The following is a 15976-nucleotide window of genomic DNA, read 5'->3' on the forward strand; positions in this document are numbered from 1 at the left end:
GATTTTCCAGCTGATGGACTGTGGAGGCCTCTCTCCTCCTTGCCCCTCACACTTGTTTCTGTGCTTAGTTTTTTCAACACTGCCTTTACAGCACTTCTTAGGAAGCCTCACCTCCACCTGCCTGGGTTTCCACTGCCCCTTCCCCAGTTCTGGTGCTTCTTGCCACTTGCTTGAATCGTCTCAATAGTGTGATTTACGAATCAGTGGTCCACAACCTGTTTTAGCCCCAGGGATCACTTTTGTGGAAGACGATTTTTCCATGGACCTACGTGGGGAGTGGGGTTCAGGGTGATTCAAAGACATTACATTTATTGTGCACTTTATTTCTATTATTATATTTCAATTTATAATGAAATAATTATACAACTCACCATAATGTGGAATCGGTGGAAACCCTAAGCTTGTTTTCTTGCAACTAGATAGTCCCCTCTGGGGGTGACAGGACACAGTAACAGATCATCAGGCATTAGATTCTCATAAGGAGGGTGCAACCTAGAACTCTCACACATGTAGATCACAATAGGGTTCCCACTGCTGTGAGATTCCAATGGAGGCAGAGCTGACAGGAGGCGGAGCTGAGGCGGTAATGCAAGACTGAGATGGGGAACCACTGTAAATACAGATGAAACTACACTTGCTGGCCCATGGCTTACCTCCTGTTGTGCAGCCCAGTTCCTAATGGGCCACAGACCAGTAGGAACCTGATCAGTATGGCTTTGGGCAAGTCACATCACCTCTATGAAACTCAGCTTTGTCATCTGTCAAATGGAGAGGTTGATTGTGATGATTTCTAAGTTGCTGAACTGCTCTGATCTAGCTGAATTTCACTTACTTCCAGCAAATCTCAGTAATGGTCAGAATATCTGTAGGCTATATTTTCAACAGAAGGCTTCATGAACACTGTGGGTTTCAAGTCCATAGCCCAGGAGTTTGGGAACTCCTGTCTTAAATGATCTCCCTATCTTTAGTCTCTTCCCCTCCCCAACCTTCATCCCACATAGTTGCCAATTTGTATTGCCGATGCTCAAACATCACTCAGCTCCTGAAAATGCTACTGAATAAGTACCAGCTATTTGTCCTCTTGTTCAAATATCTTCATACTCCTTCCCAACCCAGATGTCCACATGTGTTAAGTGGCTAACATGTAGGTACTGTGCTGAGTAATATATGCTTCTGTGTGTATGTATATGCGCACCTGTGTGTGATGATTACGTTGTCTGATGAACAGTAAGTGCTCATCCCATTGTAGGTCCTCAAAAAATAGTAGCTGTTTTCATTATTTCATTGAGATCCTTGAGTATCAGTTTCCTGTTTCTTTATATAGCAAGGGGCAATCATATATAATTCAGTGAAGTATTGTGAGGATCAAACTAAATCATGTATTTATAACGCTTAGCACAATATTTACTCAGCATATAGTAGGCACTCCATTGATAGTCCTCTTTCCTCTCCCATGACCCTGGGCCTGCTGAGCTATTTTCTAATGCTTTAAAACTGAACTGGAGACTCATACATTCATTCAAGTGTTTATCAGGTTATTACAATATCAAACAATGCACTATTAAAACCACACAGAATGGGACAGAGAGCAAATACTATAGAACTGCAGCAAGAATGATAGCTTGAGCATAGAGTGAACTTAAAGTTGATATGACAGTCAAGCAGACTTAGAGTAGAAGTAAAATATACACAAAGCCTAACGCAAATCAATTTGACTTTATTTATACGAAAGAAAACTGTGTGACCTTTTCTGACCAGAGTAGAAAGTTTCATTTTGATCTGTTTCCATTTGTTTGTTTTCATTAAGAGAAGGTGTTTAGGCCTTCTTGCAGATAATTCTAACTAGCACTTATTGATCATTTATGAAATAATGTCATATGTGTTATACATTTATCCTGGCCCCATGAGGTAGGCAATTTCACAAATGAAAAATGGAGAAACAAAGAGCTCATTTACATGCCCAGGACACACAGCTAAGAGAGGATAATGCTGGCACCTACTAAGATGACAGACGCCAAGATCTCTGAAACTACTACACAAATATTTTTATATTATTCAGATTACATATGTGCATATCTATTATGTATATATAAATGAATCGATGTGTCTATGTGTATATACATATGTGCATATATGTACACATGCATGTATATGCATATGTCGCTTAGGACAAATTGGCACATGGGAAATGCCGTTCACCAAATATTTCCATCTCTCCCCCCTTCAGGCACATGGAAGAACTGCACTTCTCTGCACTTCTGTTTAGAGGTGATTATGTGACAGGCTTCAGTGAATAAAATGTGAGTGAAATTGACACATGTCCATTAGATTTTCATAAGAAGTGCCTGATGTAGCTAAAACATGTCAATTTCAGATGGAAGCTTTGAGGACTGGCACCTCCTTCAGTGTTGCTGCTTTTCTTATGCCACCGAGACAAACAATAATCTAGACCATGGCTGTTTCACCTGTCTTGGTACTTAAGAGGTGGCCTGATGGAGCAGAATCCCCAGGAAACCCTGGGTCAACAAGAACAATGAGTGAGAAATACACCATTGCTGTTTGGAGCACTAAGATGTTGGAGTTCTTTGTTATTGCAGCATACCCTAGCTTCTCTTGACCAATATTGTGTGGTGATAGTTGTGGCTGTTGTTGTTACATTATGCCATCTTAACCAGTGTTTGTAAAAAGAAAGCAGAGGTGCCCAGGTTGAGCCTGCAATGTAGCATATATTGAAAGTTCATTCTACAGATTTTGAGGTGCAACTCAAATTGCCTTTATCATATTCGCCTGGATATCCCAGGTGACTTTAGGTCAATCCTGGGAGGAGAAAGAAGGGATGCAGGCAAAACTTAGGCTATTTAATTTAATAGCACTTACTAATTTCAAGGTAAAAGTTGGGTTTATAGCATTATAAAAGGAAAAAGTACTCCCTTGCCTAACTCCTTGGGAGACAGGCCTAAATGTCATTCTTTGTTTATTTCTCTGGGGAATTAACTGCTTGGATTCCTTCAAAGTTTAATTAAATTGTCACATAACACATAAAATAGCAAATAAAACAGGCTTTTGCTGTGTCCTGGTGTTAATTTTATGTCATCAAAATTGTTTAGCTTGTTAGCCGCCTAACTCAGGCTGCCCTAGTTACCAATTAAGGGTTCTGTGTGAATGCTTTTCCCCCATTTAAACACCAGCTCTGCCTGCACTCTTGTTAAACTTTTCATTTCCTTGGGGTTGCGACTACTAATTTTCTAATAGGTTCTTGGTCATTTAAGTTTTATGCTGTGCAGTTTTTGTTAGCAAAAGAACATTTGAGAAGTTTGGCTCAGGGAAAAACTGTCAACAAGTTGAAGTGTCTGTGGCAAAAGACTTTATATATTATCAGCTCTAACCTGCTCATTGTATAGATGAAGAAACTGAGGCTAAGAGGAGTGGTCTGAGCTGCCACCAGTCATGATGAATAAATGGCAAGGACAGAGTTATAATCCAGGAAAGCGGATTCCAGGGACCATGCTCCTGTGAATGTACACAGCTTGTGTTTTGTCGGATACTCTCTTCTCCATTCAGTGACGTTTCCTAACTTAGGGTCTCATCATCTTTTATGCTAGTGATGTCACAATCTTTTTTATTAGCCTTCCTGGATATACAAACACACTCAGGTAGGAACTCCTATCTACTTCCTATCCGTCTTCTATCTTCCCTTCCCCACAGCTCAGTTTCCATAAGAACAAGAAGCTTTCTATTAGTCAGTAGGCTATTAATTACTGCCTCTATTTCAGATTAACCCAGTACATAGACTGCTAGCCAGACTAATAATAAAGAAGAAAAGAGAGAAAAATCAAATAGACACAGTACAAAATGATGAAGGGGATATCACCACTGATCCCACAGAAATACAAACTACCATCAGAGAATACTAGAAACACCTCTATGCAAATCAACTAGAAAATCTAGAAGAAATGAATAAATTCCTGGACACATACACCCTCCCAAGGCTAAACCAGGAAGAAGTCAAATCCCTGAATAGACCAATAACACATTTTGAAATTGAGACAGTAATTAATAGCCTACCAACCAAAAAAGCCCAGGATCAGAAAAATTCACAGCCGAGTTTTACTAGAGGTACAAAGAGGAGCTGGTACCATTCCTTCTGAAGCTATTCCAAACAATAGAAAAAGACGGAATACTCCCTAAGTCATTTTATGAGGACAGCATCATCCTGATACCAAAACCTGGCAGAGACACAGCAAAAAAAAAGAAAATTTTAGACCAACATCCCTGATGAACATTGATGTGAAAATCCTCAATAAAATACCGGCAAACCGAATCCAGCAGCACATCAAAAAGCTTATCCACCGTGATCAAGTAGGCTTCATCCCTGGTTGAACATACAGAAATTAATAAACATAATCCATCACATAAACAGAACCAATGAGAAAAACCACATGATTATCTCAATAGATGCAGAAAAGGACTTTGATAAAATAAAACTCAACACCCCTTCATGCTAAAAAACTCTCAATAAATTAGGTATTGATGAACTGTATCTCAAAATAATAAGAGCTATTTATGACAAACCCACAGTCAATATCACAGAATGCGCAAAAACTGGAAGCAGTCCCTTTGAAAACCTGTACAAGACAAGGATGCCCTCTCTCACCACTCCTATTCAACATAGGGTTGGAAGTTCTGGCCAGGGCAGTCAGGAAAGAGAAAGAAATAAAAGGTATTCAAATAGGAAGAGAGGAAGTGAAATTGTTTCTGTTTGCAGATGAAATGATTTTATATTTAGAAAACCTCATCGTCTCAGCAAAATCTCCTTAAGCTGATAAGCAACTTCAGCAAAGTTTCAGGATAAAAAAGCAATGTGAAAAATCACAAGCATTCCTATAAGCCAATAATAGACAGAGAGCCAAATCATGAGTGATCTCCCATTCACAACTGCTACAAAGAGAATAAAATACCTAGGAATACAACTGACAAGGGATGTGAAGGACCTCTTCAAGAGAACTACAAACCACTGCTCAAGGAAATAAGAGAGGACACAAACAAATGGAAAAACATTCTATGCTCATGGATAGGAAGAATCAGTATCATAAAAATGGCAATACTATCCAAAGTAATTTATAGATTCAGTGCTATCCCCATCAAGCTACCATTGACTTTCCTCAGGAATTAGAAAAAACTACTTTAAATTTCATATAGAACCAAAAAAAAGAGTCCATATAGCCAAGACAATCCTAAGCAAAAAGATCAAACCTGGAGGCATCACGCTACCTGACTTCAAACTATACTATAAGGCTACAGTAACCAGAAAAGCATGGCATTGTTACCAAAGCAGATATATAGACCAATGGAACAAAACAGAGGCCTCAGAAATAATGCCACACCAGTGATTTTATATTCCTCTTTTACTTTCTCTCTTTTTAATTAACACTATTTGTTAATTTTTGTATATTTAATTAACACTATTTTAGAAACAAATAGCACCTCTTTCTCCCCACTTCTATTTTCTGAGGTTAGGGTCAAACTATATCCTGGACATGAATGGCCTGGCTTGTCATTTTAATTTAGTGAGTATTACACAGAGATAGTGTAGGATTCTCCCGATTGTGATAATGTTATTTTTTCATTTGTGTTTTTAACATACACAAAAAAATACTTTTATTGTCATAAATTAATGCATAACATCATAAATCCATTCATTTATTATACTTAACAAATGTTCAGTAAGCACCTACTTTATTTCAAGCCTTCTCAATTCCTTAGGGAATTGAAGATGATTAAGATGTATCCCTGCTCCTATAAAGTTAACAAATTAGAAGAGGTAGAACTTAGATAAGTATAATATAATGTAACAGAGTGAACAAGATTCAATAGGGCCAGTGTGTAAAAGAGAGTTTCAGCTTCTTTAGGGTAGGTAAGAATTTTCACAGAAACTAAACTCAACCTGATCCTTAAAAGATGAGTAACAACTTGCTAAGTGAAGAGGAGATGACATCTGAACCCTGTGAATGCTAGTGGGGACAATAGCTGGGAGCTGGGAGAGGAGTGGTGGTTAGCTATTCTCTAGTGCTTTAAAATTGAACTGAAGACTCATACATTCATTCAAGTGTTTATTAGGTTATGGCAATATCAAACAATGCACTGTTAAAACCACACAGAATGGGACAGAGAGTAAATGCTATAGAACTGCAGCAAAAATGATAGCTTGAGCATAGAGTGAACTTAACATCAACTGGCTAATTTAAAGGCTTCCACTTTTCGCTGGGGCCCAGAGTTAGAAAGGCCTCTACAGGAGGTCCAAAAATCAGTGCAAACCTCTGATGACATGAGCTTTATGACCTGGTGGATTCCATGGTGTTCAGATATCAGTAGATTACAATAGTGTGAGGGGTCTTCAACAAGCTTATTGGGAAAGTCACAGTGCAGACCTAGAATTCTAAAGGAATGCCATCACCTCTGCAGAAGAGAAATACTCTCCATTTGAAAATCAACTTCTGGCAGTGGAAACAGCATATGAACAAAAATATCAAGTACTTATGCTGCTGATGTCTCTTCTTTATCTCCCCATGACCTAATAAGAGAAAGTGGGATATTTCCTATGACCAATTGACAGATAAGAAATAACTTAGCTGCTTCATTAAGCCACACTTTGGGGCTCTGAGAAGCTACATAGGAGAGGTAGATAGGCAGATACGTGACCATTGGAAGGCTGTCCGCTTGACATGCAGGAGGGGGTGAACTGAGATATGGATATACATTTACTCCTGGGCAGTGGTGAATCACTTGATCAGTTGGTCAAGAGCTTGGTAGACACATGAATAGACAATTTGGGGGGGAAATCTGAGTAAGATGTATAGAAGCAGATCAATAGGACTGGCTACAAAGATGTGGATCTTCATGTTTCAAATTAATGCTCACTACAGAGGTTATACCACACAGTAGACACTGAATAGTCAAGGGAAGAGAATGACCCAACCTGTGGATGAGGGCCAACCTTTTCTCTCAGCCACCCCAGTGTGTGTGCATTACACCCATGAGCACGTTGTATATGGTGGTACAGATAGAATTTATACAAACTTAACAACATGGGTCTTCTTTATCTGGGATGATAGCCATTGGCACTACTGGGCGCTCAACGTCCTCAGCAGAGACCAACGTATCTACTTGGCATCATGCCTCAGGGTGACTAGTGAGCTGCTGAATGGGACATTGACTATGTCAACATGCTTCACCATGAGGAGGCAGTGTAATTGATATGTACTTCAGACATTAGTTGTCCTTCCCTGACTACATTGTTTCCTCTAGCACTATCATCTAAGGACTTACAAAAGGCCTGATCCATATGATACAACACAATATTGCCTCATATGAAGAGAGTCACTTCCTAAACCAGGAAGAAGTTGAATCCCTGAAGAGACCAATAACAAGTTCTGAAATTGAGGCAGTAATTAATAGCCTACCAACCAAAAACAGCCCAGGACCAGACAGATTCACAGCCGAATTCTACCAGAGGTACAATGAGGAGCTGGTACCATTCCTTCAGAAACTATTCCAAACAATAAAAAAGAGGGAATCCTCCCTAACTCATTTTATGAGGCCAGATACCAAAACCTGGCAGAGACACAATGAGAAAAGAAAATTTTAGACCAATATCCCTGATGAACATCAATGCAAAAATCCTCAATAAAGTACTGGCAAATGAATCTGGCAGCACATCAAAAAGCTTACAATGGGTTCAGAACCATGAAATCTGTAGGTCTAACCATGTGTCTTATTATTCAGAAGTAAGCAGTCTGGAGGAATCATGGCTTAAAGTTTAAAGGCTCACTAAGACACCTTCCAACCTAGCAATAGTGAGTTTAAACACTGACTTTCAGATCATGTCACTAAACCAAGATTCAGCAAACTACAAACTGCATGGCAAGCATGGTCTAAAATCTATTTTTGTAAATAAAAGTATATTGGAACACAGCCATGTCCGTTTATTTGCATATTATCTATGGCTACTTTACCACTAAAAGGGTAGAGTTCTGTAGCTCCAACAGACATGGTATGGTACATGAAGTTCAAAATACCTAGTATCAGTATCATGCCCTTTACAGAAAAAAAATATATTTATTTCTGCATTAATTCAGTGACTGTTACATGATTCTATGTCCTCAATAACTAGAATAAATTAGAATAAATGGGTATAGGAACCATGGGTGTCCTTTGACACTCTTGGCTACCATAAATGTCAATTGAGGTAGTTATAAGACTAGGAATTAGGGGATTAAACTTCTCTGGGATGAACATCTGGGTCACCAGGCAAGCAACCCAGAACAGACAAGGGGCTGTCCAAGGATAAGGAAAATCTTGAAAGGGTCATAGAAGAGAGAGGTGATGAATATCAACTATGGCTCCAAGATCAGCTGTTAAGACATGAGCTTACGGGGGCTAGTGTCCTAAACCTGGGGGGTAGGTACAGTCCCTGGGTTTGCTAATCCTAATTAAGTATTTTGAGGAGATTGCTAGGGCTACCACCTTGAAGAATGAAAGAAATACATGTTGTTCTAGTATCACAGAGTGAGATGCACATAGCATAAGATAGTGAGGGCCTAGAAAGCAGATTTGCATATACTTCCTCAGATTTCCTGAGGCCCACCTGCCCCCCAGGTATAGGACACTAGCCCCTATAAACTCATGTGCTAACACTGCTGACTGTTTCATCCTTCCCAGGCAGAACACTGGGCTTTAGCATGTCCTTTGACATTCCTGCCACTGTATCCCCAACAGCCAGGTCCAGTCCAGCTGGACCCACAGATGCTTTGACTCTCCCTGCCTCTTCTGATCTTAGATGAAAGACCTCACCATGAGACACGGGCCTGGCTTTGTCAGCGGCTACTTAGAGAGGTTAGGCAATACCATCTGGAAGTACAGATGAGCTAACACCCTACGGACCAGTAAAAGACAGAAGATGGGAAGTTGCTGAGAGATAAACACCCCTTTCTCCTTGTCTGGACTGACAGCTCCGAGGTGCAGTGCTGTCACTTAGCTTGTCTGAAGCTGTCCCTTGTGCCAATCATGCAGCTGTGTTTCCTATAAAACTGGCCAGCTCCGTAACCTATCTCCTTGTATTTTCTCTCCCTCCTTTGGAATTCTCACTTTCCCTTTCCCTTGTTTCCCTGGGATTGCACCTCCCAATAAAGCATTAACATGCTATATTTAGCTCAATTTTTGTTTTCTAGTAGAAAAATAATTAAAACAGCCTGCTTGAATATTAATCTTGAGTGAGGCTTAGCCAAAGAGAATAATCAGAGAGGTTATTCAACATGTTTCTCCTAGAAGGCATCCAAGTATTCTTCATTTCAAATTACTGAGGCTTGATTAAGCAGAAATATAAGTGAAATTTGAGATCAGACATTCCTGATTTCAACACTTGGGTCTGCCATTTCTTAGCCTGACCAAGTCATTTATCGTCTCTGAATGTCAGGTTTTTTTATTTAAAAATTGGCAAAAAATCATATCTGTTTAATGGGGTAATTTTTCAAAAGTAGCAAGACAGCATGTAAAGAACCAGTATATCATTTAGCACGTGATATATACTCAGTGGGGCCCCAACTCCCAGGTATCGTGAAAGCTGTGGATATCCTAACATTAGAATCTCTAGCTTCCTTCAGTTTAAGTTCTAGACAGGGGAACCATACATTAGAGCGGACACGTGGTGTCTGCCAGGGACAATACATTTTAGGAGTGGCATCCACATGGCAAGGGATTGACATTTCTGGCACCCAGGTGGGCCATTCCCTCCCAAATGCCTGATACCTCTTAGAGACCTTATTTCATTCATCAGGACTGTCTTGCTGGGGGACATCTCCCATGTGCTGCATCTACCTCTGCTCTCCTTTTGGCAGAAGACAAATGAGTAAATATAATTCATAACCACTTCTAGCAGTACAGAAAAAAGTAGTTAGGTATTTAACTTGGCAATCCTGCCCAATGAACTTCTCCTAAATCTTAGGATCAAACTCTATGAATAAATTGTCATTTCCAACCTTCTGTGTAGGATATTCTTTTCCATTGAATCTAGGAATATATCTACATAAATATGAATATCAACATGCAAATTAATGGAAATGAGGCCCAAATGGGGCTAAATATAGGGTTGTAAAAGAAAATTAACTTGTATATGTGAGCATATAAATGCTCTATATGAAAAAGGCATTTAGTTATTGTTCTCTACATTCATGAAATCTACTCAGAAGAAAATTACCTACAAGAGAGATCTTAATTAAACATGAAGTAGAACTACTTGATTTTCTCAGAATGGGGAGATAAATGAAAATCTACAATGGGGTTCTAAGGAAGAGTATGACATCTCTGTCCAGTCCATTTTTGCCAGAACATAGAAAATGTCTGGACATCAATATGTCTGGAGGCATGAAGATAGAAAAGATGGCTTCAATTCTCAAGATGTCAAGGCAGGAAAAGAGCTGAGTACTTATGAATTCTAAGCCTTCCCTCTACCCTATTTTATGTGTAAGAAAATAAGGTCCGGAGAAGTTAAGTAGGTATCCTGCAGGGACAGAGCTAGTCAATCTAAGTAGGAAAAGAACTGTAGTGAAACTCACTTGGGGCAGCTGAAAGGTTACTAAAGGTCTGTGAGCAAGGATCATCGCAGGCAAAAGGCACAAAGGGTTTCCAGCCAAAGACATCTCCACCCTTTACCTCTCAGGACTTCCACTGCTCCCATGCTGATGGAATGTTTTGGTAAAAGATAAAACCTGGGGAAAAGCAAGGAAAGAGATGTAGATGGGAGCACAAGGAAAAAAAGTGAGTGAGAACTCTGTGGGCCAGAGAGGCCCCCTGACAACTCCACCCTAGACTGGCCTCATCAGAGAGGTGTGATCACCACAGTGATCTTGTGGAGCTTTCACTCCAGTCTGGGCTAATTCTAGCCCTGTGGGCATCACCCCATCCAATATGAACCCGGGTCCCAGCGCTCGCCTTGCCAGGACACTGCTTCTGCTGCATCACACCTAGAACCACCATAACCCATGAGAGGAAGGTCAGAGAAATGCTCAGAGTGGATCTGCACAAAGATTTGCCTTATCTCCCCTCTGAGGTGGGGAGTTATTTCTGGAGAGAGGGCAAGGAACTGTGTCTGACTTATCTAAGTAAGCCCCTCAGTAAGGCTTAATATAGAGCCTTGTTCATGCTGGACTCTTAAACAAACACCCCCACACATCTTATAACTAACTCATTCAGCCTTTGCTATGCTTCTTTGGCATGACCAACAAATCGGAAGCAGCCTCTTTCAGCAGTAAACACTCAAGGTGCCTTACTAGACTTCCTGCCACCAGCGATCTGGGGTAATTCCCTGTGGCCCCATTACAGTGGGAAGAGCCATTTCACTTCCCAGCTCCTTTCTTTGTTGTTTGTCTCTACCCACCAATCAGCTAGAAATTTTCAATAGCCTCCAAACTCCCTCACTTTCCCTTTTAAGAAGCAAAGCATAGCTAAACTCATCTGGACCTCAGATGGGGTCTGCGTTTTCTAAGATGAAAAAGTCAATCATTTAAAGAAGTGAAACAAAAGATCCAGGCAGAGAATGAATGAGGATGTGAAGAACACATCCACGGTGAACGGCAATAAACAAGCTTAACAGAGACCTTGCCTGTCCCTTCTGTGTGTCAAGGAGAAAGTGCTCCAGTTTATACATATTCCGGATGGACACAAAAGAGTGAGACAAGTTTATTAGAAAGATGCTAGAGAGGAGAAGGGAGGTAACGCAGGCCGAGAAGAGGGAGTCGCAGGAGCATGTTGGTGTGCAGGACGGGCCCTGTTTGGAGAGTCCCGCACAACCTCCTGATAGAGTTTGCCTGGATTACATCTTTCAAAGGACTTCTCAGAATGGTGGTATCTGAGCCAGGTGGCCAAAGAGAGATGGTTGGGTCACAGAGGGTCCTGCATCCTTCCCCCTTTCACTTACGAGGAACCAGGAACAAAAGAGCACCTTTGCTGGACTTGGCCCAAGGAAACAAGCTCTGCCTAGGTCCACTTACTTTCCACTGGGTACAAGAGGGAGGAAGAGCAGAAAAGAGAAAAATATGGGCTCTTGCCCTTACAACAGAGAATCCCTGCCCCTGGTCCAAGATTATCCAATGTTTGTCTTGGCTTCTAACTAATTGGATATTTCCTCTTCCCTTGCTGAGTGTGGTTTGCCCAGAAGTGGTGGGTAGAGCCCTGGCAGGAGCAGATGGCTGACAGCCCACCTCCACCATCCTTGGTATCCAATATGAACATTTGTCTACATAGAAATAATAAAGCAAAATGATAGAAATAATTGTGAACATTTACTAAAGCAGCATTGAGGCATGCATTGAAAAGTATCTAGCATATAATACCTACTTCACATGCATTTTAGTAATCACAAAACCCCATGAGGTCTGCATTATTAATATCATCTCTGTTTCATGGATAAGGAAATTGACACATAGCTCTGTGATCTGTGATGCAGAGAAATACAGAATGTTCTGGAAGACCAAGAAGGTGGAGAAGGAGGAGGCTCATACAACCTAATTTGACAGGAACAGGTAAATATGATATAAACAATGATCTTGCAGTCAACCTTGACTCCTCTCTCTCTCATTTTCCATTTTCAATTTATGAGAAAATCCTTTCAGCTCTACCTTCAACGTATTTCTATGTTCTGACCACCGTTCACTACTTTCACTGTTATTGCTCTGGTCCAAGTCACCATCCTCTCTCTCTAGATCTGCAGTAGCCTCCTAATTGGTCTCTCTGCTTCCACTCTTGCTCCTCTTTAAACTCTTCTCAACACAGCAGGCAGATCCAGCCTGTGAAAATCTAAGGCAGTTCAGACCCTTCTGCGCAGATCCCTCCAATGGCTTCCTGTCTCACTCACAGTAAAATCAAAGACCTTAAAATGACCGAAAGTTCTGTGCAAAATCTAACCTCCATATTTCTATTTTCTATTTTTCTGTCCTTTCCTTGCTGTTCTTCAGATACACTGGCCTCCTCATCCCATGAAGAGACCAGACACACCCCTCCCTCGGAGCCCTTGCATGGCTTGTTCCCTTTCCCAGGAATGTTCCACCCACAAACACTCCTAAGCTTTGCTGCCTTCCAGTCTTTTCCAGAAAGTCATCTACCAGTGAGGCTCTCTCTGGGACATGCTGTTTAAATTTCCCTGCTAATTTTTCTCCTTAGCACCAATGACAACTATTTACCATATTTCATCATTTCTAAGATTTTTTTTTCATATACTCACATTTATGAAATCAAGATGTATCTTGGAGTTGATGATATGTCCTGACTTGGGTTCTCCTAAGGGCAGGCTTGGGTCTGGAGCACTAAATACCAACCCTCATATTCCAGTCATTAACCCCACCACGCTTTGGGGCTATGTGTTTGCTCTGGGCTGGGCAGCCAAGCAGATCAAAAGACACCATGGTGTATACAGGAGGTAGAACACAGCAGCACTGAAACCACAAGCATCAACTTTAGCTGGCACATATTTGTTTGTTTATCATTAAATTTCTTTCTCAGTGGCTCAAGAAATAGTAGCACGTCTTACAATCACCAATATCTTTGACTTGATGAAAGATGAAAATGTTCTCACTTACTGTCTGTCTCTGCCCCTAGAAACTAGTCTTCATGACAGCACATAGTTCTCGAAAATGAATAAAGGAAGAGGAAACTACGCCTTCCAGATATGCCTGGTACACAGTAGGACTTCAGTTCATCATTGTTGAATGAATGAAGGGAGTGAAGAAATACTAAATGCAGATGCAGGAAAATAAACTATCATGAGGTTCTTCCCTTGAAGTTATAACCACAGGCAAGTTTAAAATCATTTTTTCTCAGGATTGTCCAGTGGCTTTGTGGCCAGAGCTGGTTTTCATGATGTGATTAGTGACACTGGTCTCCAGAAAAGTTGTAACACTCTTTACCCTATGTCTTCCCAAGAAGGAGTTTGGAATATAATCAAAGAGCCAAGGATGCCACTATGGTACCATGCTGTGGAGTATAGGTGGCTGGCAAGATTTCTGGGGTAGGAGTGGAGGAAAGGCTTTTGGAGTAAGGAGCAAGAGTCAGATGAAGGCACCTGCATCTCTGTGGTGTATTCTTGCCTCAGAAAGTCTTATGTTCCTTTGAGATGCATTTTTCTGTCTTCTTCCACACTGGGCACTACTGCAGCAGGAAGAGCCAGTAGGAGAAGGAGGCCCACTCACCCCTGAAAGGCTGAGCAAGAAAAAAAAAAAAAGCCTGGGATAGTAGGCAGCCCCTCAGTTGGCTTATTTGATCTTTGGTGTCATCTGTGGTCTAAGAAAGAAATGACCCTTTCCTTAGGGAGCTGGGTTCGGTCACACATGAGTTATAGCTATTTCTTCTGACCCAACCCAGCTTTCCAGCACTGGGATTCCCTACAGAGATTACCCACCAAAGCCAAATAGTCATAAATGATTATTTTCTTTTCTTCAGAAAGCCCCCTGCAGGTACTTTGCATATGATATTTTACATAAGTTGGCAGCTGCATGGAGAGAAGGCAGTTTGACATTGTTTGAATATATTTTTCTCTCATTCCAAGGAAACTCTACAAACTCAATATTTATAAAGGCGTAGTAATGTGATTGTGTGTCTAAAGAGTTCCTACCATCTCGATTTCTGTATCTCCAAAATGTATTATGGTGCCACACAAATAATTGATACTCAAAAAATTTGCAAGAGAAGGTAAAGTTTCATAATAAGTAAGCCAACACTCACTGAGAGTTTGCCTTAAAGTTTTTTCTCTATCACTTTAAATAAAAACATTAATAAGCGGAACATGGTTCTGTTTAATAGTGGGCAAGTCACTTCTCCTTCTAGACTTCTGTTCTCCCATCTATAAGACTGAAGCATGAGCCATATGATCCTTAATACTCTTCTACCTCTAATGTTTAATAGATCAATGTGATTCAATTTGCCAAATTTCCAGTCACTGTTTGTTTTCTCCAGTAACAAACTCAATGGGCCAATGCCCTATTATGTACAATGCACTCAGAGCTCTCAGTATATACCCATGTGTGAGAAGAAGTGTTCTGGAAAAGAGAAAACTTTCCAAAAGTCCCCATTTGTCTTTGGCTAGGCATTTTTACTCCCCAAAGAATTCTTGTGTCTTAGAAATACCTAAATGAAACATTGCAATATTCTTTAGTCTTTTAGCTTGCAGAGGCAAGAAGAATTTCCTTCTTCCTCCGAAGTTTCCAGTCTGCATCTGCTGAAATAAGTGGACAATAGACAGAGTAACAGGAAAAAAGGTACATAATGTATTAATGTATACATAGACAAAGGAGTCTTGCAAATATGAGATTCAAGGAAGAGCCAGAGGACTGAGGTTTCTATGCCATCCTGGGATTACATAAAGAATGGGGGTTCAAGGCTTCTCAGGGGAAGTGACATCACAGGCTATGAAAGGCTCATGGGAGGAAAGCATGGTGAGCTAAGGCTGTCTTGTTAGGAAGATAAGAATCTCTCAAGTAGCTGCTCTCAGAGACAATAGATGGCACCTGGTGATAAAAAGTTTCCCTGTCAGACCTCTAAAAACATCATACTTTCAGTCACCTTTTCCTATGAGTTAAGTTCTTTCTAGATCTGGATAAAACAGATAGGGGGCTTGACAGAGAGCCTGTTTTCATTGCTGTTCGCATCACTGTTTATTTCACTAAGGTAGATTTGCTCTACAGACACAAATCTCTCCCACAAAGTACAGCTTTTCAGAGCTATTTCTGTGTCTGCAGCCCCTCTGAATCCATATAAAAATATGCCAAGGAAGATTATTTGGGGGTGCCATGTTTTGGTTTCATTCAAGCTCTTTGGCCAATTACATAAACACAAACAGCTTTAAGCTCTTTGGTCTATTACCCAACCGCCAACCAATAGCTTTACTCAGTGTGCTGATTGGGGATGTCTATACAGCAAAGAGAAAGTGGAT

General features: G+C 40.6%; 1 long non-coding RNA gene across 1 annotated transcript; it reads left to right on the plus strand.

The window, feature by feature from the left end:
* Positions 1-539: 539 nt before the first annotated feature.
* Positions 540-13837, plus strand: LOC126961338 (uncharacterized). The gene is made up of 4 exons (XR_007728269.1): positions 540-583; positions 2228-2300; positions 12500-12575; positions 13648-13837. It is a non-coding gene; the product is annotated as an uncharacterized LOC126961338 (long non-coding RNA).
* Positions 13838-15976: the final 2139 nt, after the last annotated feature.

Source organism: Macaca thibetana, chromosome 8, assembly GCF_024542745.1.
Source record: "Macaca thibetana thibetana isolate TM-01 chromosome 8, ASM2454274v1, whole genome shotgun sequence".
Classification (NCBI taxonomy): Eukaryota; Metazoa; Chordata; class Mammalia; order Primates; family Cercopithecidae; genus Macaca; species Macaca thibetana.